The sequence below is a fragment of the Equus caballus genome, chromosome 13 (genome assembly GCF_041296265.1).
Source record: "Equus caballus isolate H_3958 breed thoroughbred chromosome 13, TB-T2T, whole genome shotgun sequence".
In the NCBI taxonomy this organism is placed as follows: Eukaryota; Metazoa; Chordata; class Mammalia; order Perissodactyla; family Equidae; genus Equus; species Equus caballus.
In genome coordinates this window covers 5132303-5159615 of record NC_091696.1, presented here as the reverse complement: position 1 = coordinate 5159615, position 27313 = coordinate 5132303, and the positions used below count along the sequence as shown (strand labels likewise).

At 41.2% G+C, this 27313-nt stretch overlaps 1 protein-coding gene across 4 annotated transcripts in view; it reads right to left on the bottom strand.

Annotated features, from left to right (window-relative positions):
- Positions 1-27313, bottom strand: part of CYTH3 (cytohesin 3) — a 92133-nt gene that overhangs the window by 24577 nt on the left and 40243 nt on the right. Inside the window, exon 1 of one of the 4 annotated variants that reach the window (XM_005598525.4) lies at positions 12230-12524. The exons of the other annotated variants lie outside the window; for them this stretch is intronic. The gene's annotated coding sequence lies outside the window, so the exon portion shown is untranslated. Of the gene's footprint in view, positions 1-12229; positions 12525-27313 lie in introns of those variants that run through there. 4 annotated transcript variants of the gene reach the window in all.

The following is a 27313-nucleotide window of genomic DNA, read 5'->3' as shown; positions in this document are numbered from 1 at the left end:
TATAGAAGCTGAACGATAATAATGTACACTTGAAATTTACACAATGTTATAAATCATTGTGACTTCAATAATATTTTTTTAAAAAAGAAAAACAACCTAAATATCCACTAATAACAAAATGAATAAACTGTGGTATGTTTATAAAACAGAATCCCACAAACAATTAAAAACCACAGCTGAACTGAGTCTGTCAACACACATGAGCCTCAGAGATAGAACAGAGATGATGAAAGACTGAAGGCTCACACTGTACACACATACCCTGTTTCACTGTGTTCACGGATACTGCGTTTTTCACAAACTGAAAGTCTGTGGCAACCCCGCATGGAGCAAGTCTACGGGCGCCATTTTCCCAACAGCGTTTGCTCACTTCATGTCTCTGTATCACATTTTGGTAATTCTCACAATATTTCAAACTTTTCCATTGTTATAATATATTGATATTTTATATTATATATTAAGGTGTGTACTTTTTGTAGACACAGGGCTACTGCACACTTAATAAACTACAGTACATTGTAAACATAACTTTTACATGCACTAGGAAACCCAAACACTCAAGTGACTCGCTTCGTTGCGGGATTGGCTGCATCGCAGTGTTCTGGAACTGGATCGCAGCATCACTGAGGTACGCCTGTATACAACACCTTTCGCAGAGGGCTGAAAATTGAGAATGTGGATTTGTAAATGTTTGGAGATGTACATAAATGTACAGCAGAGGCTAAATAAATGCACAGCAATGATAAACACCAAATTCTTGACAGTGGTTCCTTCTGAGAAGGGTGGGCGGGAGGAAATACATTCCAGAAGGATATCAGGGAGTTTCAATGCAGCGGGGGAAGGGTGGCTGGTACAAGGATATTTGTTGAGGTTTTGTTTTTACTGACACAGAGTTGACCATAAAATCCTCTTATTAATTATTCATCTCCGCAATATTTTCCATTGATACTATGTCTATAGTCTCTCTTTTCTTTAATTGTGCTAGAATTGGTTTATTCCATTAAGCTTTTCAAAGAAATAGCTTTTAATAGTCCTCTATTGTGTGCTTAATTTCTATCTCATTAATTTGATTAAAGAAATGAAAGATTAAGAATCTGAGTAAATAGCAAGAGAAGATATGGAGCTTCTACAAACAAATTAAGATAATGTGATGATGGGGCAGGGGTGGACAAACTGACCGATGAACCAGAAGACAGTAGCCGGAAAAATACCCACAGCCCCACAGAAAACTGATTCACAAAGAACTCTCGAAAAGACATCTATCTCTTCAGCATATGAGATGCGCTCTATCAGATATCCACACGTAAAAAATGAAACCAAATCCCCTATTTATAATCATATATATTTTCAAACAACTCCAAGCAGAATAAAGGCTTAAATGTGAAAGGCAACCCTGCACAATTTTTAGAAGTTAAATACAGGAGAATGTGCTTATGATTTCAGAGTGAAAAAAGACTTCTTAAAAGATAGGGAAAAAAATATAAATCACAAAGGAAAATATTAATAAATTCAATATTAAAATAAAGAACCTTTGTTTAGCAAAAGTTTCACAACATAAAGTGAAAAGCTAAGCCAGAAACTGTCAAAGGATTGGTATCCAGAATATTTAACTCCCACAAATAAGGAAAAAATAAAAAACAACGCTTACAAAGTGGGCAAAAGACTCGAACAGGCGCAAGCTCAAATAATATGAGTGAGCAGAAGGAACGATGTCGACTCTTTTAATATTGGGAGAATGCACATTAAAACCTCAATAAGACACCGCCTCTAAAACAGTAGTAAACTTCACGAAAACTACAAGAAGGCCATTTGTCAATAGGACAAAGATAATGGGAAAAGAGAGAGTAACAACACATTTCAGAAGCTGGAAGAGACGGGACCAGCGGTAACTGACTTAACCCATGGGAGAAGGATGACTCTGAAGCCAACAGTGGCCAGACCAAGGAGTCACCTGGCACCACTGACTCCTCCAGAAGGGCTAGGTACTGCTGCCCCAGGGGAGCCTGCAGGCAGGCTGAGAAGGGGCCTGGACGAAGGCTGCGGGAAAGCTCCCGGACAGCCTCACCTCTTCTCCCAATCCGCAGAAGACTGGCTTGTTTATCCCTAGAGACGAAAACAGAGGAACCAGGGGACACCCAGTGCACGTGAGGGCAAGGCCGTCACACCAAAGACAAGGGACGCAATCAACGCTCACAGGCCCCTGCCAAGCCTTCCTCCCCATGGGGCTCTCAGACGGCCGGCAACCAGCCCTTTACGCCCACCTGCACCATCTTGGACAAGAGGTTGGGAGGGTCTTCTCTGCAGAATCAATTAGCTTTCCATCTAAAGATACTGACATTGGCCGGGGTGGGCTTCACCAAGGCTGGGGGGATTCCAACAACAACCAGCACACCCAGATCACCCCAGGGGGAAATGCAGTCAGCAACGCCTCATGCACTCAGAGCTTCCAACGAGCCTTTTAGCCCTGCACTCTCAAACTGGAGGTAAGCCTCCAATACGCAAAACACATACCAAAAAAGACACAGAAAAGCTAAAAGAGGCACAAGTGGTTACACCCTGGAGAGCAAGAAATGTTGTGGGCAGGGCAATGACGTGTTTTCTCCACTACATACACCTCACAGAACCAGTCAAGTCTCTAATACAAATTTAACTGATTAATATAAAAACCTGAAAAAAAAAACCATGTATTTCAAACTCACCAGACTGGCGCAAAGGAAAGGAGGAAGAAGAAAAGAGGGAGGGAGGGAGGGAGGAAGTCTGCTGGGAGGGTCAGCTGGCACGGCCACTTGGGAAAACAGCTTGGTGCTGCGTATTAAGATCAAAGGTGTGCATGAGCTATGCCAGCAGTTTTACTCCAGGGTATACATATTAGAAAAATTTTGAGCCTGCATCAGAGGATGGGTATAATAAGGTCAAAGAAGCATATTTTGTAAAAGGGAGGGGGAAAAGGAAATAACCTACATGCTCACCCAGAGTAGAATGGGTAAGTATGTTGAATATTCATACAGTGAAATCCCAAACAGTAGTGAAAATGAATTAAATACAACTATAAGCAATAAATGGATGACCTCAGGAAAGTAATATGGAAATGAACACTTCCTATAAATCTCAAAAACATAAAAAATTACACAGTGTATTGTTTATGTATACAAATATATATATGTAGCAAAGCAAATAACTAGAATGGTAAATACAGAATTCAGAATAATATTTACCTTTTAGGATGGAAGAAAGAGAATGGAATTAGGAAGGGAAGCACAAAATACTTCAAAAGTAATGTTAACACTCTTTTTCTAACAAATATCATTATTCTTTTACATAATACAAACAATTTTAAAATTTTCAAATATTTAATGAAAACATTTTAAATAATTAAGCAGCATTTTTGATCCTTGAGTTTCAAAAGTACTTCCACAAATTAATTATGACAACTCCGGGAATTTACAGGTCTGGAAATTTAGATGAGGCAGAGAAAGATCTTTTCCTATAAATTACTGCATCCAGTAGATTTCAGCTCAGAAAATTCACTGCTATTCAGTAATTCAAACCAACAGTCAAATGAAAAGAAGGAAAAAAGCTGGCCATATCCCAAATAAGCCAAAGAGATTTCATATTTTCCATGTCATCTGATATCAAAAAGTTGATTATCAGGGAAAATAACTTCTTGACGGCAATTATTATGCAGAAAGAAGAAAATTTATTAACGTTCTCTTGGGTACTGTTGGGTACTGTGTCAGAGCCCTCACCAGTTAAAAAAAATTTCATTGAAACATGAATTAAGGACATTACGCTCATGAAAAAATAACATACATGGCAAAGTAAAAGAGAAATTTTGAAAAACATACTAATTTTCTGCAGATCATTGTTCACTTCTTTTTGCTCCAAACAGAAAAAAAATGCAACGTGCTTTACAAAGATCCAGATACTAAATACAATCAACACAAGATTTCTAATTTCCTGCTTCCTGCATCAGATCTAAGCTTCAATAAATTCCACCTTAGCAATGTTCTTAAGCAATCCTTGGTGCCAAGCAACTAATGAGGAAAGAACTATCATTTACTGAGCAACGCTACACTGGGCTACGTGCTTTAACAAATTATCCCAATTAAACCCAAAAAAAACAACTTTGAGAGCAGCCATTATTATTCCCATTATATAACCTAGGAAACTGAAGCCAAGAGAGGTCTAATGATCTTCCCTGGAGAGAGAGAAAGAATATTTGAAGAAATAATGGCTAAAGTGTTCCTAATAGGATGAAAGACATGAGTATACACATGCAAGGTGCTCAAACTCCAAGCAGGATAAACCCAGAGAGATGCACAAAGCCCCAGAGCGTGCTATTAGGTGGGTCCCAGAGCTCAACAGTGTCATCAGGGACCCGATCTTTCTATTCTGTCCTTCAAAACGTCAGGTTCATCCTAAAGCTGCTGCTAGCGACTTCCAGCAGCACGTGAGTCTACATGCTCCTTATTCATGCCCAGTGGGGGGACAGTCTGACGCGTGTGAGAAGCCTTCCTTCCCAGATGCCCCCACCAAGTCTCTCCTCGATTCTCGCTGGCCCAGCCTGGTTATTGTGATCACCTTACACTAACCAGCAGGAGTGAGGAGCCACCACACTTAGCATTTCAGGGGAAGGCATACAAAGAAACCCAAATCAAGAGAAAATGGGACAATCAGCAGAGAATGACACCTCCAAAACCCACAATGCCAAAAGTCACAGAAAGATGAAGTTAAATAAAGGGGCAAGCATGCAGCTCTTGAATCTTCAAAGCAATTACGCTCATCGGCAAGCGAGCATCTTATGCCAGTAAGGAGCGAATCTAAAAGCAAGCAGTTGATTGATACTATCCTATGACCAAAGAGGAAATGCACCTGAAGAGTCAAATCAAGTCTGTCAACACCATGGACTGGGCTCCCAAAATGAGCCTCATAAGAAAAAAATGTTCTTCTGCTGAGTTCGCCAATGCAGATATACGAAAACAAGAAAGTCTAAAAGGGTAGAGCTTTAATTCAACCATCAATAGACATTTTGGTTTCTTTTTTTTTTTTTTCCCCTGAGGAAGATTAGCCCTGGGCTAACATTTGCCACCAATCCTCCTCTTTTTTGCTGAGGAAGACTGGTCCTGAGCTAACATCCATGCCCATCTTCCTCTACTTTATATGTGGGACGCCTACCACAGCATGGCTTGACAAGTGGTGCCATGTCCGCACCTGGGATCCAAACTGGTGAAGCCCGGGCCTCCAAAGTGGAACGTATGAACTTAACCAATGCGCCACCAGGCCAGCCCCAAAGAAGGTATTCTTAATCACCAAGACCTTTCCCACAGCAACACACTAGTCTCCTCCCAATCAAGGCAATCTAAGCTTTGAATTCACTCACTGACATCATCTACATTTTTAGGTAAGATGAAACAAGTCTCACGCTTGATTTTTTTTCTCCTTAAGAAATCTAGTGTTTTGCTTTTTTTAATTGAAAAAGTAATATATGGATATGGTTTCTGTCTCACGCACACACATTCTGAACATATAAAAGGGGATACAATGAAAATTTTCCTTCCAATCTCAAGAAAAGCTGTCTTTTAAAAAAGCAAATTAACTGGTAATTATTGGTGAAATTCAGAGAAACCACTGAAGTCAAATGCTCCTGTCACGAGCTTCCAAATGGGATCCTGATTCCGTAGATGCAGGCTTGAGCAAGGCTCCTCCCCACGGAGAGCTCAGTTCTTGGTTTGCTAAGCGCTGGGGGAGGCCAGATACAGGAGATGATTTCTAACATCACTTCAGCTCTAAGAAAGAATGAGTCTGTGCTGGCCACAAAGCAGCAGGTATGGTTTCTACAAACATCAATGTTCTCACAAGGGAAGAACGTGAAACAAAGACAAGAAATTCCCCATTTTAGTGGAAAGGTGCCGCCAGTGAAGTTTCAGAGTGAGTTTCAGGATTTGCACGAATTTAACTAAAGTACATCAGTGGGGATTCTGTTTCCAGCCAAGATGGGGTAACAGCGCTGAGATTTATCCTGCCGCCTGAAGTGACTAAAGAAACGGACACGATTCTATACCCTTTCAAAATGAAGGTGAAACAGAGGCATTTTCAGACATAAAAACTTGAAAGAATTCATCGCTAGTTGATCTGCACTCCAAGAAATGTCAAAGTCCCTCAGGCAGAAAAAACAAACAATGACAACAGGCGAAAAATCTCTTATCTATAGAAAAGAATGAAAGGGACTGTAAATGGTAACTATGTGAGTAAATATCTTCCTCTCCTGATGTAACTCTCTTTACAAGATTTACCCTTACGGTTTAAAGTGAAAACAACAAAGATGCAGTGGGCTACTAACATATGTAAACAGAAGACAGCGCAAAGGCTGGGAGGGGAGAAATGAGAGCGCGCTGTCAGGAGGGTCTTCTCCCAGGTGGGAAGCGGTCCAATATCTCTGGATGGTGGAAGATGATAAAGTAAACGTGTATATGATTTAAAAACCACTACTATTTAACTACTAAAATAAACCATTAAAATAAAGCATGCAATGATACTGATAACTGTCTTATTAAGAAATTCAGAATTACTTTACCATATCTAATAAAATCTAAGATCCCATCAAGTGTAAGCTGTATCCTCCCTTTCAGAGATCTTAAAATGTGGAAGAATTTGCATATCGGAATCAATGAAAAATGGGAGATTATACATATTGACATTAAAATTTTTTAATGGTATCTCAAAATTAAGCATTTTCTAATTTTCAAATTATATTAATAATCTAGTTATCTAACAGAGTCCAATCTACCAAGAAGCTGCAATTTGGTTTACTGCTATAAATATCTAATTTTACAAATTTTACACATACACTATCTGCCATAAATTAATCAGCAGTTCTGTCTTCCCCTAGGAGAAGTTGTAACGTTCCACAGATAGGAACCGTGGCCAGAAACTCTCTGTTTTAGTCACTACACGTCAAAGGTGATAATTTAACAAATTACCCCTTCCACAAAAATTTGATAATAGGAGATAAAACCGAGTTCAAACCATCACATGCAGATGACTCAGAACTGCTTACTTTTGGCTGCCCAGTCCTAACGGAAACTGATGTCTCGTCCTTTTATTAATAATCATTACTAACATTTTTGTTATGCTATGGAGCTGTGGTTTAACCCAAATAAAAATAACACCTACCTTGTAACACTGCAAAAACTGGTGATTTAAACTGTTAAATTAGCTTGAGTTCCTAGAGACTACTGAAGTAATGCGATTATACAAAGAACGAAATGGAAGGCTGTGGGCCCTCGGTAGCTGTGCCCCTGGGTCTCATCACCACTCAACAACTATTTGCCCTCAGTGCGGTGATAAAGCAGAGTCCAAACGGCTAACGGGGCCAGTCCTACATCAGCCACACTGGGGGCCAGATCACTAAGGTACTACGATTACACTGCAGGGGTGGCCCTCCTGCCAGGGGCATGGAAGAACAGAGAGCCCTCAGTGGAAAGACACAGCAAGAAGCTCTGAGAAGGCCTGAGTTTCCCAAGAGCAGGAAGTGCCCTGGATCCACCGCTCATCACCTGAGAACATTCTGTCATTTCCCCGCATGATGTTCACCTCTATTTGTCCCAGGACACCACTGTTGGACCAGCCTTCTTGGATTAAGTGAAATACCCCTTTTAGACAAACAAAAACTCAAGAGTTTGCCACCAGCACATCATCATTAAGGGAAATTCTGAAACAACTAACTTCAATCAAGAGAAAAGACTCAAGAGGGGAGGGGTGAGATGCAAGAGGGAAGGTCGAGCACAGATTGACAGAAGGAACCCTAAAGAAAAAGTGACTATTTAAAATAATGTCTCATAGAATAAAAAAAAGAGAACTAAAACACCCAACACACTAGCACGTAAATAGGAAGAGAAATAATTTGCTCTAAAGTTCTTAGAGTACTGAGCAGAAGGGCACAAATGATTAACTTTAGACTTGGCAAGTTAAGAACACATATAAAAATTTCTAGGCTAAGCAGGAAAAGAATGGGAATGGAGTTCAAAATGCCCAAACTGGGAAAGGGGAAAAAAAAAATCATCAATTCAAAGAAAGACAAGAAAAGAGAAACAGAAAATCTGTTAGATGTGTCAACTATACCTCAATAAAGCTGAAATTAAAAAAAGAAAAGCTGTTAGACACACAAAAGCAAAATACGAAAGTAGAAAAAAAATCCAAATACACTGATTTTCAGCGTGCTAAAGAACGAGTCTACAATACTTTGCAGTTCCTCGGATGGTCCAGAAGGGGGGTCTATTTTCCACCGCTGAACCGGACTGGTTTTGGGACTTCCTCTGACCTAGAGAACATGGCAGAAGAGACACTGTGCAGATCCTGAGCCCAGGCCTCAAGACGCCTTGCATCTCTGCTATCTTGGAACCCTGAGACCAGTGTACTCTGAAGCAGCCCGGGCCAGCAACCCTACTGTGGAAAGAAACCACATGCAGAAAGAGTCCCAGACATGCCAGCTATTGCAGCCACCTCCACTAAGGCCCCGGACATGCGAGATCATCTGGGAGGGGCTCCGCCCTGGCTGACCTGCCAGCCCAATGCATCCACACGAGTGGCCCCAGACAAGAGCAGTCCATGAACCACCAGCCAACTCCCAGAATTGTGAGAGACAACAGACCAGTGTGGAATCAAGCCAATGACTTTGGGATGCTTTGTTACGCGGTCATAAATAACTGAGACATTTACAGTGAACACACGTGGAAAAAGGGACCAAGTTTAAAAACCTGGACGTAAAAAAATGAACAACAAAACTGAACCAAACGCTCTTTACAAGAGGCACATTTAAAAATCTAAGAATCCCTAACGATTGAAGGTAAGGCAGAGAGCGATACAGCAGACAAACTCTTACCAAAAGAAAGCTGGGCCCGTTCCAATAACACCAGCAAAACGGAACACGGATAAAGAAAGGCACTGGGTAAGGACATACTGCTCAAATAACCACACAATTAACAAGTCTGAAGTTATATGCGTCTAACAAAATAGCTTCAAAACACATAAAGCAAAAATTGAGCGGTACATGTAAAAATGGAATTTTCCCATGAAAGGCAAAAAAAAAAAAAAAGGGAAAGCTATGGATTTGACTAACACAATTAACCAGCTTGAACTAATGAATGCAATACGCTTCCTCAATTTTAAGATGAACATTTTTGCCACATTTCACGTCTGAAATCAGTTGTGACATATATAGGTCACTGCCTTCCGATCTGGGAACATGTTTATTACTGCCAGGGGCACAACTGAACTGCTACGCGTTGATGCTTCTGTTAAAAACACAATTTAAGGACCCTCTGAAGAAGGAATATGAGCCTGGTTATTACTCCAAACCTTTCCTTGACACCTTGTGGTAAGATCAAGGAAGTCCTAGCATAAAAACCTCCAGAACTTGAAAAAAAACCCCAGAGATAATAAAGTAGCACTCTTTTACGAAATGCTCCGTTACTCATGCCTTCGGTGGCACAGAGGCCGACACTGCACAGAAAAACACAAATACGAACTCTTGAGTAGGAGAGCGATTGTGAAGAAGTTTCGGGAATATCCAAAACGTATTTCGCTCATATTTCACTTTTTATATGTATGCACAATAAACAGTAAAGCCTATAAAAAAAAAAAATCAATGTTTAAATAAGTTCCAAGAACTCTTCCAATCAGTATAAATAAATTCTAAGTGAGAAGCAATCATTAAGTCTGGCTTAATTGGCGGCTTTTGTTTTTTCTTAGTGGAACATAAAATAAAGACGCGTCTTGGAATTGATGGAGGCATAGATTCAATCATATCACTGATTCCAACAGCTGTGCAGTACACATTCTTTCTGAGGGCATGTGGGACATTGATGCGAACTGACTGCACGCTGGTCCATTAAAATAAGTCTTAATAAATCTCACAGGACTAGGGGGTGGACACAGTGAGCTGAGCCGGCTTTGCTCAGCCTCTGCGGGTGCCTTCCTGCAGAGAAGAGGTCAGAAGGCTCTTCTGCACTTAGGTTTCTAAAGACGGGCTGGCTCTACCAAAAGGATGCGCTGCACAAGATTCCAAAGACGGAAGGGAGGCAGAGCTCCCCATCTGGCCTTTTCAATAACGCTCCTGGGTGGCTCCAGCTCGGCATCCTGGGCAGCAAGGATGTGAAAGCTCAGGGTTTTCTGGAAGAGCATCCTTGTGTTCATTCCTTAGCTTCCTAGGAATTCAGAGGGTTTTGCGGCAACAGTGGCTCTGTGATTCAGACTTGTGGACCCTGTGCTGGCTGGGGACACACAGGGAACTCAATGGCTCCAGGGCTTGCCTCAGAGCCCTTCCTTTATGACTCAGTTCTGGAGACCCAGGCCAGAGCCGACCCCTCTGGCAGTTCCAGGGCCCTGGCATGCACCCACTCCTTGAATTGCGTGACCCCTTCCCGCTCCAGACAATCAGCCTGCTTCACGTTTCTTGTGTAGAACTCCCACTGAAACAACCGGTGTCATAAAGACCACATTCTCTGACTACAGAATGATTAGGCTAGAAAGCAACCAAAACAGTGACCAGAAAAACCCATTTGTTTGGAAATTAAGAAACACAACTCTAAATAACTCCTTGGTTAAAGAAGACATGGTAAATTATAAAATTCTGAGAAGAGAATGATGATGAAAAGACTACACAGCAATACTTGTGAGCTACAGCTATAAAGATACTTAGAAATTCACAACTTAAAATGCTTATTTTAGAAAAGAATCAAGGGGCTGGCCCCGTGGCCGAGCGGTTAAGTTCGTGCGCTCCGCTTCAGTGGCCCAGGGTTTCGCCAGTTCGGATCCTGGGCACAGACCTCAAGCCCTGTTAAGGTCGCATCCCACATAGCAGAATCAGAAGGACCTACGACTAGAATATACAACTATGTACTGGGGGGCTTTGGGAAGAAGGAAAAAAAAAAAAAAAGATTGGCAACTGATGTTAGCTCAGGGCCAATCTAAAAAAAAAAGAAAAGGAAAAGAATCAAGTGGAAAATGATAAGCTAAGCATTCACTTCAAAAAAATTAGAAAAAATAACACTTTAAACCCAAAGGAGAAAGAAAATAACAGAAAAGAAATTCATTTTTAAAATGCAATAAAGTGCAGCCAATTTGGAAAACAGTTTGGCGGTTCCTCAAAAAGTTAAACACAGAGTTTGCATACGACCCAGCAACTCCTCTTCTAGGTATTTACCCGAGAGAACTGAAAACAGACGTCCACGCAACAACTGGTACATGAATGTTCACAGCAGCTTTATTCCCAACAGCCAAACAGTGGAAACAGCCCAAACGTCCGTTAAGACATGAACAGATACGCAAGCGTGGTCTATCCACACAAGGGAATATTACTCAGCCTTAAAAAAGAATGCGGTACCGATACATGCTTGAAAACATTATGCTAAGTGACAGAAGCCAGCCACAAAAGACCACATAGAGTATGATTCCATTTATAGGAAATGGCCAGAACAGGCCCAGAACAGACAAAATAAATTTGTGGTGACAGAAATCAGAAGAGCGGTTAATCTAAGGGGTGGAGGCTACTGAATGAAAGAGGCACAAGAGAGCCTTCTGTGGTATTGCAAATGGTCTATATTTCATGCGGGTGGCAGCTACACAAGCGTGTGTCTGCGTACAGTATGCATAGAGTATATGTAAAACAGCTTGAGTTCTACGCCCGCTTAACATTTGGGCATTGTATTCATTGCCCCTAAAAGTCTACTTCTGGGTAAGTGATCCCTTTTAATCCTGGCTAGAGAAAAGGAAGACTTTCCGGAAAAAGACACTGAAACAGCATTTTAAGAACCTGCCACACAGTAACAGAACCGATGCTCATCCACTGAGGCTGACCTCAGGACCATCCGGTCTGAGGAACAAACGTAAGACTGTCTCACTGCCACGTGCATCTTATGTCCTATGGCTTTAAAACGCAAAGCGCGGAGGAAGGGGCAAGAAGCCACAGCAGCGTTATAAGGGACATGGGGCAGGGGGATTTTTTTTTCTTCCCTTTTAGAGCAATTAAACACTACACAATAACATACTTGGAAGATCTAAAATCCATCGATTATTAAGCACCCCACAATTTTACGTCCTGTTAAGAAACAAAAAGCACTAGACTACCAAATCTAGTTTTAAGATGCCAACTGCAAGATGCATCCCGATTTCAGCAAGGTTAAAAGGTGCCCCTTAGAACCAACGACATACAGCTACAAAGAACGCTTACCTGACAGAGGAATAGCATGCCTTAACTCAAAGTTGCATTCAGAGCAGATGAAAAAACGCTGCTAACTGTTGTAGAAGATGATACCTTTGAAAACGACCACTGTTACTCTCCCAAAGTCTCCTTCCACCTTAGGGAGGCACATCTGTCACCAGACGATAAGAATTTTTTTGCACAATACGAAGATGACAATTAGCAATAAAATTAGCAATAAATTAAGAATCAGAGCGGTCATTGCAAGTTTTTTAAATAACTGCTTCGTCTTTACACTCATATGATGCTGTACCCAGATGTAAACATCCTCTTGACGACCAACGTGCCAACGCACAGTTGTCACCCTTCCTGTTTGGTGACATAGCCAACCACCACCGAGTGACAGGAGGACTTCCGCAGTGGCACATCTAACTGAAGGCAGTGGTAAAGGGCAATTTATTCCCCAGCTCCATCCAGCAAAACTACACAGCCAAAGACTTCGCCAGCTCTCTGGAACCCACATCAGAAGTGTGTTATTTGAATCACTGAGTCTAGCCCATTTTCTATGGCAGTTTATCATGACCCGGGCTACAGGCCTGCTCCATCGGCATCACTTGTAGCTACTGGTGAAAACAGAGTTCCTAGGCCCTACACCAGGCCTATCAAGTCAGACCCCCTGGATTTTAACAGGCATCCCAAACGGTTTTACTGAACGCTGAGACTTGAGAACCACTGATAAAATGTAGCTACGAATACGTCAATCCTTAACTCAAATCATGAATGCAACATATTAACTATAGAGGTAACATGACAGTCACTAGCAGCCTGGATCCTGCAGCCACACCACCTGTTTCATAGCTTGTCTCTGCCACTTATTAGCTGTGTGACTTCGGGCAACCCACCTTCCTGAACCTGTTTCCTTACCTAGAAAGTAGGATCATAATATACACTACTACGTCCAAAAGCTAATCAAAATCTAACGCTCTTCTTGGATGTTACTGAAATTTCAAAATCAATATTGTATCTTAATACAGATTAAAGCAAGAAGCATTTAAAGATCTTGAAAATACACGTTTTCATCTCAATCATGAAAAATTAATACTGAACACTGAGACTTTCTGCCCTACATAACCGAAAGACAGAGCAAAATAAACCACTTTTGACATCCAGGCTGTTTAACTGATTTTTTTCACAGCTACAAGTTGTGGTTGGGGGCGGAGAGGGGACAGCTTCACAAATACACACGAATAAAAATGGCGTGAAGAGAGGTTGACGGTTCCTCGCACTCTGATCCAGCAACCACACTCCTAGGAATTCACCCAAGGGAGCCGAAAACTTATGTCCACACAGAAACCTGCACACAGATGTTTAAAGCAGCTTTATTCATTATCGCCAAAAACCAGAAGCAATCAAGATGTCTTTGGTAGGTGAATGAATACGTAAACTGTGGTCCGTCCAGACAGTGGATTATTACTGAGCGCTAAAAGGAAATCATCTGTCAAGCCGTGGAAAGGCATGGAGGGGCCTTGGGTGCACATGACTAAGTGAAAAGAAGCCATTCTGAAAAGGTTTCACAGTATGATTCCAACTATATGACGTTCTGGAAAAGGCACAACTATGGAGACAGTAAAAGGATCAGTGGCTGCCAGGGGCTCAGGGGGACGGGGGAGGGAGGAACAGGTGAGCACGGGATTTTCAGGGCAGTGAGTCTATTCCGTAGGATACTGTAATGGTGGATACGTGTTATTACGCACGTCCTGAGCTAACATCTGCTGCCAATCCTCTTTTGGCTGAGGAAGACCGGTCCTGAGCTAACATCCCTGCCCATCTTCCTCTAATTTACATGTGGGATGCCTCCCACAGCATGGCTTGCCAAGCAGCGCCATGTCCACACCCAGGATCCGAACCGGCGGACCCCGGGGCCCCCGAAGCAGAACGTTCAAACTTAACTGCTGCGCCATCGGCCAGCCCCATATTAATAATATTTTTTAAAATAGAGATAATGAAATCCAAAGCTCCCAAATAATTCTCTGAAAACAATTTTGTGACAGCCAGCTCTAGCAACCAAATCAACCCAAACTTCCAACGAGTCCTTTTGAAGAACAGACAGAAGATGAAAGAGGCTCCTTAACAGATCTCAAACGAGATTTTCAACCATGATGTCAGAAAAGAGTCACCTAAATTTTAGGATTAGATTTTATTCTCTCCATTTAAATTATTTTCAAAAACTTTGCGCTTGAGACCTTCATTAAGCTGGGAAGATAAAAACATTTTGGCAACCAATTTGCTGTAGCCATAGGTAAATTCTGGCTAAAAAAAAAAAATGCATGAAATTTGAACCAGTAAGCACGCCGTTGGTGTCCCCAAAAGAAACCCTCAGGGCATATGTTCGTCCTTTTTTTCCAGTTCATTCCACTAGCTCTGAAGAATCTGACACACCTCAGATATCACCTGAAGCAGAGGTCCCCAGGCTTAGGAACGCAGCATTTCTTCTTCAAGAGCATCTTTAACTATACACCTTTCAGAAAGAAACGGATGGGTATAACTGCCTTCAGCAGTAGATTCATCACACTTAAATATGCTTAAATGGCAAAAAAAAAAAAAAAAAAAAAAAAAAATAAGGGGGGGGAGAGAGGGGCAATGATTTAAACTTTTGTAAAACGAAGTCTGATATCCTCATCTAAGTCTTCAATTTGAGGTTTGATTACAAAAGGGGCAAATATTCTAGAATTTCTTCTCAATTTCCTTTCTAAGTGAAGTTTTGGCAGTACTCGCTAATATCAAATCGTCTCTCTTTCCTGCTTAAAACACACACAGCTTCCCCCTGGCGCTCAGAAGAAAAGCCAGCCTCCTCACCGGGCCCTGCCCCTACCAGGCCCTGAGCAGGACCCACTCTCCCTAGCTCCCAGCTCACTCCAGCCACCCCCAGGTCCCTCTGCCGGCTCCCCTCCTCTCCTCAGCTTAAATGTGGCCTTCACTACCACCCTGTCTAAAGGAGCCACAGCCCCTGCACAATCGCTTTTATAAGACATCACTGTTTTTTACTTGTTCTTAGCACCTGGCGTTCTCAAAAGCACCAGGAAGCAATTAGAACAGTGACTAAACGTATGTGCTCTGGAGTCGCACTGCTGGCCTTGCTTCATGGCTCTGCCACTTCATGAGCTGTGTGATACTGGACTTCTGTTCTTCTCTTTTCTCAATGAAAAAAAAAAACTGTTGTATTTTTAATTGTGGTTAAAAAAACACACAACATAAAATTTATCATCTTAATCATTTTTTTTTTTTTTATTGAGGAAGATTAGCCCTGAGCTAACATCTGCTGCCAATCCTCCTCTTTTTGCTGAGGAAGACTGGCCCTGAGCTAATATCCGTGCCCATCTTCCTCTACTTTATATGTGGGACGCCTACCACAGCATGGCGTGCCAAGCAGTGCCATGTCCGCACCCGGGATCCAAACCAGCGAACCCCAGGCCGCCCGAAGCGGAACGTGCGCAATTAACCACTGCGCCACCGGGCCGGCCCCTGTCTTACTCGTTTTTAAGTGTACGGGTCAGCAGTGTTAAGTATATTCACATTGTTGGGCAAAAGGCCTCCAAAACTTTGGCATCTTGTAAAACCGAGACTCTGGACCCATCGAGCAACAACTCCCCATTTGCCCTCTCCCAGCCCCTCGCAACCACCATTCTACTGCGTCTATGAGTACGACTGCTTTAGATACCGTATATAAATAGAATTTTACAATATTTGCCTTTTTTGTCACTGGTTTATTTCACTCGTCCTCAAGTTTCATCGATGTCGTAGCCTGTGTGACATGCATCGTTTCCTTCAAGGTTAAATAATATTCTGTGTGTGTATATCACATTTTCTTTATCCAGTCACCTGTTGATGGGCATCTGGGTTGCTTCCACCTCTTGGCCATAGTGAATAACGCTGCAATGAACACGGGTGTGCAAACGTCTGTCTGAGTCTCTGTTTTCAATTCTTTTGACTACATACCCAGAAACGGAACTGCTGGATCACATGGTAGTTCTACTTTTAATATTTTGAAGAACCTGTCTATTGTTTTCCCCAGCAGCTGCGCCATTTTACATTCCCACCAACAGTGCACAAGGGCTCCAATTTCTCCACACATTTTTCTCACCTTTAATAGGTATGATCACATTAACTACTTCATCAGATTGTCGTTCACAGAAGTAGTGCGTGTTAAATTATCATCTCGATGATTTGTTGTTTAGTAGATGTCTCCTCCTACTAGAATATAAACTCCCAAGGACAGGGTTCTTGTCTGTCTTGTTTATGACTGAATTCTCAGCGCTAAAAGCTGTGACTGACACAGAGTAGGTGCTCAAAAATATTTGCTGAATTATCAGAGTACCAGAACGTAGGTTTTTCATGAAAGCTGCTCAAAGGATGAGAGGTATCTGCTTATTTGTTTGTTAATTCTTTACAAGCAAAAGAGCTCTTTCAAACATTTTCACGGTCTTAGTGGATTCCTGAAAATACGTCCCACCATCTACTGTCATGTAGTGTAGAAAAGAGATTTTGGCTAGGGGGTTAAAAGTACCTCTCCCAGCATTTGAATAAGATTTCCACAATTTTGTGTCCAATCATTTTAAAGTCAAGAGGGCCTTAATGACACTAGTGCCCAGCATTCAAAGGTCTACAACACAATGAGGCGGCCTGATTCCACTCTTGGCAATACAACCTCAATGCCTCTTTTGCCACTGTCTATAAAAAAAATTTAATCTCCTTGGCCCTTAACCCTGGGAGCCTTGAGAACCCACGGTCTAGGAGGTACCGTTCCTAAGTGTGACTATGTCGCTGTCTTTGTGTTCTTCTCTTTGGGTCCCTGAATACACGGTCTTGTCCACTCTTCTCCCAGATTCCTTAGTTAGCTCAGGATTCCACCCAAACAGAAAATAAACATTGTTCCTGAAAGGCCAGCAAAGCAAGAACCTATCATGGTGGCCCGACACGGAGGACAGATCACTCTCCTGGAATGGCCTCCCAGCTCACCCCCGGGTACCCGGCTCCACACTCTCTCGGAGCTGCACTGCCAAACACACGAGTCTGGACACGGGAGCTCTTCTTGGCAGCCTGTGAGGACGGCTTACGGAATGCGAGGAAGGAGCAGAGAGCGACACAGCCCCTCTCCGTGGAGTAGTGACGGGACCTTCTTAGAAGTGTTTTGATTCCAAGTGTTTGGAAGGCCCATCTGGGACCACACACATAAGAAAAAAGCCAATCAAAGGTGTCAAGTGTACTGATACCTGCAACTCTGAAAGGACGAAAAAGTAAGATGGGCTGATGGAAGGGAGATGGAGAAACTGATAGAAATGGTTAAGAGCAGAACCTGGGTGGTGGGCTTAAGCAGGCACTGTAGAATTCCTCAACTTTTCTGTAGACTTTTTGGAGACTTTTCATAAAAAAGGTTGAAAACATTTTTGAAAATTTGAAACAAAAAACACATTTTAAAAAGCTTCATTATTAGAGAGCTCTACAGATTTCTAAACCATTTTTAATGGCGTTCTCCCTTAATTTTCTGTATAAGGAATGCTTTACAAAAAAATAGCACTCTTATTTTCTCCTCAAATATGACTAGGCATTCCTAAATAACCGATGCCAAATCTGGCCCTTCAGAACCATACAGACTGGTGTAATCTTCAAGAGAAGCACATAGTTTCAGCCCTGGAGCACTAGGAGCTGGTGCCTATTGGTCCTCCTGGCATGCTATGGCCTAGGAGTGACTTCGAAGCTAAACCAATTGAGCACACCCTAACAAAATCATAGGAAAAGATTAAAGAGATTAATAAGTATTGAGCAAGGATAACTTGCTAGTTCAAGACACAAGTAGAATCTATAAAGTCTACTGTTTCCTTCTTTTTTTTTTTTTGAGGAAGATTAGCCCTGAGCTAACATTTGCTGCCAATCCTCCTCTTTTTTGCTGAGGAAGACTGGCCCTGAGCCAACATCCGTGCCCATCTTCCTCTGCTTTATATGTGGGACGCCTGCCACAGCATGGCTTGATGACTGGTGCCATGTCTGCACCCGGGATCCTAATCAGTGAACCCCAGGCCGCCAAGGCAGAAGGTGCGAACTTAACTGCGGCGCCACCGGGCTGACGCCTACTGTTTCCTTCTTATCAAACCTGAAGGATGCATAAGGTTGACGAGATTTCTCACAGTAACATAAAATCACCACTTATTAAAAAAACTGATTTAAGACTAACATGGACCACTGAGCACTGACTCTGTGAAATGCTGGGCTTTCTCACCACTCCAGGCAAGGAGCTGCCTAGTCATACTATTAGCATAGAGACGACAGTAGTTTCTTCTCTTGATTTGGATCATCTTTGGACAAAAGAGTAAGGTCCTTTCAGTAAGTTAAAAAATGACAAATTGTGGGGCCAGCCTGGTGGTGTACTGGTTAAGTGCACACGCTCAGCTTCGGTGGCCTGGGGTTCACAGGTTCAGCTCCCAAGCGCAGACCTACACACTGCTCATCAAGCCATGCTGTGGCAGCGTCCCACATACAAAATAGAGGAAGACTGGCACAGATGTGAGCTCAGCAACAATCCTCCTCAAGCAAAAAGAGGAAAACTGGCAACAGATGCTCTCTCAGGGCCAGTCTCCCCCAAGAAAAAAAAAAAAGGACAAATTTTTAAAACATACCCCACTCTACACAAAACTACAGAGTTATTTTCCACGTGAAGAAAATAGGCTGAGACGCTCCTCTTCCTTTGAGAGGAATTATATCTGTTACTTCAAGTATTTTGAAAGAGAAATGATAGGAATTTAGAACACCACTTCCCAAAACAGGGAACCTGAATCAATGAAGAAAATCCCGGAGGGACACACACAACCAGAAAGTTCTTCTTCTGGATTATTCCTTGAACTCCGATGGACCAAGAGCAGAAGACGCTCCACAGTCGAAAGGGGCACTCGCTAGTCAAAAAGAGTACAGAGAATTGCCCTGAAAGAAATGAGGACAAAGAGGACAGGCCGAAAAAGGTTTTTTTTTTTTTCTTCAAATGGCTGAAAACTTCCCAATTTTGGCAAAAAACACAAACCTACAAACTCAAGAAACTGAGCAAAGGCCAAACAGGATAAACCCAGAGATCGATACTAAGAAACATCATGCATACACTTCTGAAGAAAAGAAGTTTGAACTCAGCCAGAGAAAATGACACCTTACCCATAAGAGAAGAAAAATTCAAATGACTGGGTTTCTCATCAGAACCCCTAACAGCCAGAGGAAGTAACACATTTTTCAAGTGAAGAAAGGAAAGAACCGTTGACCCCGAATCATATCTGGAGAAATTATCCTTTAGGAATGGAGGGGAAATTTAGACATTCTAAGATGAAGGAAAACTAAGAGAATTTGTCACCAGTGGACCTGCCTTAAAAGAAGTTTTCTAAAGAGAAAGGAAATTGTAACAGAAATCTTGGAATATTAGAAAAGAAAGAGGAAAAACAGAAGGCGTGAAAACACGGCTAAGTACAATAAACTTTCCTTCTCTTCCTGAGTTTTCTAAATTATAGTTGAGACAAAAATTAGAACAGTATCTCATATAGTTCTCAACGCATACTGGAAAAATATTCAGGAAAACTGTATTCTAAATTGAAGAAGGTAAGGGACATAAAGGGAGGTAAGGTTTCTATGTTGCATTTGAAGTGGTAAAATGTTGACACCACTAAACTGCAATTATATGAATATTTAATGACATATTTCATATATACAACATACATACATACATGCATTCACATACACACACATATAGCAACCACTAAAAAGCTATACAAAGAGATACATTCGAAAACAATACGGATATGTCAAACCAGAATTCTAAAAAATGTTCAAGTAACTCCTAGGAAATAGAAAAAAGAGAAATGAACGGAGAGGACAAACAGAAAACAAAAAAATGAAATGGCAGGCTTAAGCCGTAATATATCAATAATCACCTTAAACGTAAAAGGTCTAAATACACCAATTAAAATACAAAGACTGGTAGAAGAGATTTTTTAAAAAGGCCCAACTACATGCTGTCTATAAGAAACTCACTTCAATGACTCCACTCATACGAGGAGTTTAAAAATGTAGACAAAGGGAAGAGATTAGTGGCTACTAGGGGAAAGGTGGGGTGGGGGGTGGGCGCAAAGGGTGAAGGGGTGCACCTCCAACACGACTGACAAACAATAACGTACAACTGAAATTTCACAAGATTGTAACCTATCATTAATGCAATAAAAATTTTTTAAAAAATGGAAGGAACAGACACAGCACTAAAAAAAAATAATAATAATGGCTAATATTTACTGACAATTTACTATGTGCCAAGACAGTTTTGATCTTTACACATATCCTTTTTTTTCTTTTTTTTGGTGAGGAAGATTGTCTCTGAGCTAACATCTGTGCCAATCTTCCTCTATTTTGCATGTGGGACACCTCCACAGCATGACTTGATGAGCGGTGTGTAGGTCCACACCCGGGATCTGAAGCAGCAAACCCAGGGCCGCCAAAGCGGAGCTCACGAACTTAACCACTACGCCATTGGGCTGGCCCCTGCACAGATTAAATCTTTTAATCTCTAAAGCAGTATTTTAAGATAAGTACTATTACTATCTCTATTTAGAGATAAGCACTCAGTAAGCGACATAGTAAATGTAATAATAATTATTATGATTACGTTAATTCTTCAGTTTGGGACTGTACATTTTTATCAACTCAAAAACACAGCTCTGACTACAAATCAGAAATTGTACACTAAACATAATTCACCATAATGCTACCATACAGAAGCAATTAATATTTCTAGTCAACCTCCTTACTGAGGGCATGCCATGGAGGCAGTCATCCCAAAGCCATTCCCAGCTTGAAGTGCATGATGCTGTGTTGGAGATAATTGCTAGAAAACTCAGGTCTAATTTAAGCATTTTAAATATTGACCCAGTGGCTCAAATCCTTCTACTGTCCATGAGTAAAGTAGTCCACTATATTCACAAATACATCAAGTTATACTGCAAGACTTTCCTTTTCACACATTGTAAGTTAAGTAACTGTGGCATCTTAAAACTGGTAAAACAAAAAGAGGACCGTCTCAGTACCAGGTGGGCTCTGCAGCTAGAAGAGGTTGTTATCGTATTTTCTAGATTTACTGTACTTAATGTTTACTTCAGGAGGAAGCACAGGTGTGGGAAAAGGACGTGTGGTTAGTGAACAGAGAAGGAAAAAGACCAAAGGATCCACCGTCACTGAATTGTGGTCCTACTGTGCACCTGGGAGGCATTCAGCACTTTGCACAGATTCAGAGCTGTGCTCCGGGTCAGCCCATCTGGTTCCAACCCTGCCTCTGACTCTACCAGAGTGATCCTGGGCAACCTGCTTAAACCGGCACTGTCCCACCGAAGCTGAATATGAGACCCAAGTAATTTTAACTCTTCTGGTAGCCATGTTAAGAAAAGCTGAAGAAACAAGTGAAATGAACTTTAATAACGTATTTAACTTAAGCCAATATACACAAAATGTTATTTCAACATACAATCAATGTAAAACAATATTAATGAGATAGTTTACATTCTTTTAATTTGTACTAAGTCCTTGAAATCCTATGTGTGCTTCACCCAAACATCTCAGTTCAGACAAGCCACATTTCAGTTGCTCAACTGCCACACGTGCTAGTGGCTACTGTATTGAACAACACAGGCTTAAACTTCTGCCTCAGTTTTCCTATCTGTAAAATGTGCATAAAACTACCTGTCTGGGGGTGGGGAGTGAATTGGGTGAAGGCGGTCAAAACGGACAAGCTTCCAGTCATGAAAGAAATAAGTCCTGGAGATGGAATGCACAGCATGGTGACTCTAGTTAATAATACTGTGCCATATATTTGAAAGTTGCTACAACAGTAAATCTTAAAAGTTCTCATCACAAGATAAAAATATTTTGTAACTGTGTATGGTGATGGATGTTAACTGGACCTATCGTGGTGATCATCTCACAATATATACAAATATTGAATCATTATGTTGTATACCTGAAGCTAATATAGTGTTATTTGTCAATTATACCTCAATAAAAAAAATAAAGATAACATAAAAGAAAAATTAAAAAGAAAAGAAGAAACTCACTTCAAATAGAACGGTATGTGTAGATTGAAAGTGAAAGGAAAGGAAAAGATATATCATGCAAACATTAACCAAAAGAAAGCAGAAGTGGCTATATTAATATCAAATGAGCAAAGAAAATTACCAGAGACATTACATAATGATAAAAGAATCAATCCATCAAGAAGACAGCAATTCTAAGTGTATATGCACCAAACAACAGAGCTGCAAAAATGTGGCTCCAACAACATCAGAACTAAAAGGAGAGAGAAATTGGGGACCAGCCCTGTGGCATAGTGGTCAAGTTCACACACTCCACTTCGGCAGCCCAGGGTTTGCAGGTTCAGATCCCGGTGCAGACCCAGCACCACTCTTCAGGCCACATCGAGGCAGCATCCCACAGAAAACAAAGGAAGTTTGACACGCATGTTAGCTCAGCAACAATCTTTCTCAAGCAAAAAAGAAGATGATTGGCAACAGGTGTTAGTTCAGGGCCAATCTTCCTCACCAAATAAATAAATAAAGGGAGATATAAATTAAAAATTATAGTCAGAGACTTCAATGTCCTTCTCTCAATAATTAATAGAACAACTAGACGGAAAAATCAGCAAGGATATAGAAAAACTCAAAATAATCTTCAACCAACAAATCTAACTGACATTATAGAACACAGCACCCAACACAGCACAATACCCATTCTTTTCATGAGCCCACAGAACATTACAGTAGGTTGAATAACGGTCCCCAAAGATATCCAGGTCCTAACTGCTCTAATTTATGAACGTTACCTCACACATCAAAGGGACTTTGTAGATATGAGTAAGAATCTTGTGATGGGGAGATTATCCTAGATTATGGGCATTGGAGAGCTAAATGTAATTACAAGAGTCCTTGTAAGAGGGAGGCAAGAAAGATTTGACACAGAAGGAGGCAACGTGATGACCGAAGCAAGATGCTAGGCTTTGAAGATGGAGAAAGGGATCATTAGCCAAGGGGTGCAGCTCCAGAAGTTGGAAAAGGCAAGAAAATGGGTTCTCTCCCCAGCCTCTGGAGGGAGCACAGCCCAGCCAACACCTCAATAGGGCCCAGTGAGCCCGATTCCAGACTTCTGACCTGCAGAACTGTGCAAGAACAAGCATGTTTTGTCTTAAATGTACTCCTAGGAAACGAGGTATATGTTTTTTTGAAACCATTTATATACTGACAGAAAGCACAGCTGAATTATGTCCCACAGTTGTGTGGAAAACAGAACTTGAAAGTGATGAACTTAGATACTGAACTGACGTGATTTCCAAGCAAACTGCACCTTTAAGAGGTGTGGTCTGGTTTCTTCTTGGGGCTTATAGTAAAATGCAAGAGGAAAGAGATAAATTGAGAGAAAAACTGTTATGCAAAAAGGAATCAGAACTCAATGATTTTGGAGATTCTCAGCCTATTCAGATTGTAAAAGACGATAAAGTTAGGAGATTCATTGTCAGGAAAGCATGCGCTAAAGAAAAAGCCAAGGGTGTGACTGGCCACTGTCTTCCTAGTGCTTTGGAAGAGATAAAAGGACATAATATCACTCACACAGAAGGCTCTGTGAAGAGATTAGGCCTGTCACTCATGGATTCCTTCACCCATCTAGGCAGAAGCCAGGAATAGAGATGAAATTGCACGGAACAGATGTACGGAGGGCCCTCTTGTCTAATGGAATGAATCTGTGTGAAGCACACAGGAGACACACAGGTTTTTGAGAATGTTATACCAGCAGGGACACTGCCAGCCTGGAAGGAAAACAAGAGAGGACAAAGTGAAAGAAAGCTGTCAGACCCCAATATCCTCCAGACAGGAAATAAGCTGATAAAAACTACTCATCTGCAAACACCTGCTGCCCTCAAGAAAAAGGAAAGATGACTCTGAGGGCAAAGCCTTGGGCATAGAGGGTAAAGGCTCAAGCCAGAGAGGATTACTCCTAGGGCTTGAAATCTAATGGAGCGTGCTTGGCTGGATTTTGAAATTGCTAGTGATTCCTTCCTCCCTCCCTCCCTTCTCCCCTCCTCCCCTCCTCTTCTTCTTCCCTCCCTTTCGCTTTTCTCATTTTTGGGACGGGAATGTCTATAACTGTTATCCTACGCCTGCCCCATCATCATATCTGGGGAACAGATAACCTGTTTCCTAATTTTATAGATCTACAAATGGAGAAAAACTTTGTCTCATCCAAAGCTGGTTGAGATGATGAGATTTAGGACCTTTGAGACGACGATATTTAGATGAGATTTTCCCCTTGGATTTGATGCTATAAAGGGTTGGGACGTTTGAGGATGTTGGGACGGGGTGAATGTGTTTTTGCCTGTGGGATAGATGTGAATCTTTAGTAGGTTGAATAATGGCTCCCCAAAGATATCCAGGATCTAATACAAATTAAACTAACACAAACAAATATTAAGATAGACAATATTCTGATGCATAAAACAAACCTCAATAAATCTAAAAGAACTGAAATCATACATGGCATGTTCTCTGACCACAATGGAATCAAACTAGAAATCAGTAACAGAAAGATAACAGGAAAGTTTCCAAATGTGGAGAAACTAAACACACTTCTAATTAATCCATGAGATAAACAGGAAATCGCAAAGGAAATGAAAAACATACATTGAACTGAGTGAAAATGAAAATACAACACATCAAAGTTTGTGGGGCATCATTAAAGCAATGCTGAGAGGGAAATTTATAGCGCTAAAATACATTAGAAAAGAGGAAGTATATCAAATCAATAATCTGAGTTCCCATCTCAAAAAAACTAAAAAAGGAAGAGTAAAATAAACCTAAAGCAGGCAGAAAGAAGGAAATAATGAAGAGCAGAAGTCAACAAAATTGAAAACAGAAAAACAAGAGAGAAATATCAATGAAAACAAAAAGCTGGTTCCTTAAAAAGATAGATAAAATTGACAACTCTCTAACAACATAAAATGAGAAAAGATGGAAATTACCAATATGAGGAATGAAACCAAGGATACCACTACAGCCCCTGGAGACATCAACAGGATAAAGAAATACTATAAACAACTACACTAAGATGAAATTCACCGATTCCTTAAAGAGCAAAAACTACCACCACTCATCCAAATGAAATACTCTGAAGAGCTTAAAATATTTAAGGAAATAGAATTTGTATTTTACAACTCCCAAAAAAGAAATCTCCAAGTATACATGGTTTCACTGGAGAAGTCTAGCAAACATTTAAAGAAGAATTAACACCAATTTTACATAATCTTTTCCAGAAAATAGAAGAGAAGGTAACACTTCCCAATTCTTTTTATGAAGCCAGTTTTTACCCTAACACCAAAATGAGGCAGACAGTACCAAAAAAGTAAATTACTAACCAATATCTCATGAATATTGATGAAAAAGTCCCGAAGAAAATATGAGCAAATAGAATTCAGCAACATAAGGCATACCTCATTTTATCACACTTCACTTTACTGCCCTTCGCAGATATTGCATTGACGGTAAGACGCTCCACCAGGAGAAAGATGACAACTTGCTAAAGGCTCAGATGATGGTTAGCACTTTTTAGCAATAAAGTACTTTTTAATTAAGGTATGTACATTTTTTTAGACATAACACTGTTACGCACTTAGTAGACTAGAGTATAGTGTAAATATAACTTTTATACACACTGGGAAACCAAAAACTTTGTGACTCACTTCACTGCGATATTTGCTTTATTACAGGTTTGGAACTGTACCCGCAATCTCTCTGAGGTATGCCTGTATTTTAAAAATTATTCATTAAAACCAAGTGGCGTTGACTCCAGGGATAAAAAGCTGGCTCAATAGTCCAGAATCAATCAATGCAATCCAACATATTAACAGGCTAAAGAAGAAATATCACATGATCATACCGGGTGATACACAAAAGCGTTGGAAAAAATCCAACACCCGTTCACGATTAAAATCTCTCAGACACTAAGAACAGAGGGGCACTTCCTCAAACGGATAAGGAATATCGACAAAACACCCACAGCTAACATTGTACTTAAAGGTGAAAGACCTCAAATATTGGGAACAGGGCAAGGATTTCTCTCTCACCATTGCTATTCAACATCTTACCGGACGTTCCAGCCAGTGAAATCAAACGAGAAAAGGAAATAAAGAGCATACACATCTCAAGGAAGAAACCAAAGTCTCCCTATTTGCAGATTACACGACAGTCTACATAGAAAATCCCGAAGAACGTAACAAAAAACCTCCAAACCTAAAAACTGCAGAATACAACGTCAACATATAAAAGTCAACTGTGTTTCTATAAACTAGCAATGGACATGTGGCAACCATGACTTCACATGAACGATATCTAAGATGACACAGAACCATACGCATACATTGTTTCCAACATCAATCTCCTGATTTTGATACTGTATTACAGTTACACGAGATGTAACCGATGGGAGAAAATGAACCAAAGGGCAAGTGGGACCTCTTTGCAACTTCCTGTGAATCTATAATGAGTTCAAAATTTAAAGTTAAAAAAAGAAAATTTACATCATCTAAGGGAAAAACCCATGTTTTCTATACCCTGGTGACCAGAGAGAAGGAAGTGGTATAACATCCCTGATCTCCAATGGCAGGGGTCCCGAGAGCCATCCCAGGGAAAGCTGGCGGGGGACTGAGAAGAGCCCTGGGTTCAAGGGCAGAAAACTCCGGTCCCTCCCGCCAGGGTGCTCCTCACAGCCTCTGAAAGGGAAGGGATCAGTCAGAGTGCTAATGAAACACCAGCCAGACTTTCAAGGACACTTCTGTCAAGGTTCCACTTCACTGAGTGATCATGGCTCCTCATTCTGAAACTGTGACACTCAGTGGGAACGAGCAGGTAACGCCTAACCATCGTCTCTGTGCTGCACAAGCCCAGTGCCTTGCTCTCTTCATCTCCATCTCTGACACAGTATGATACCCACCACCTGGAGGGCTCATTAACATGTTAACACCCAGGGAAGATTCGGCCCAGCAAATGTTACCAGGAAGTGCTG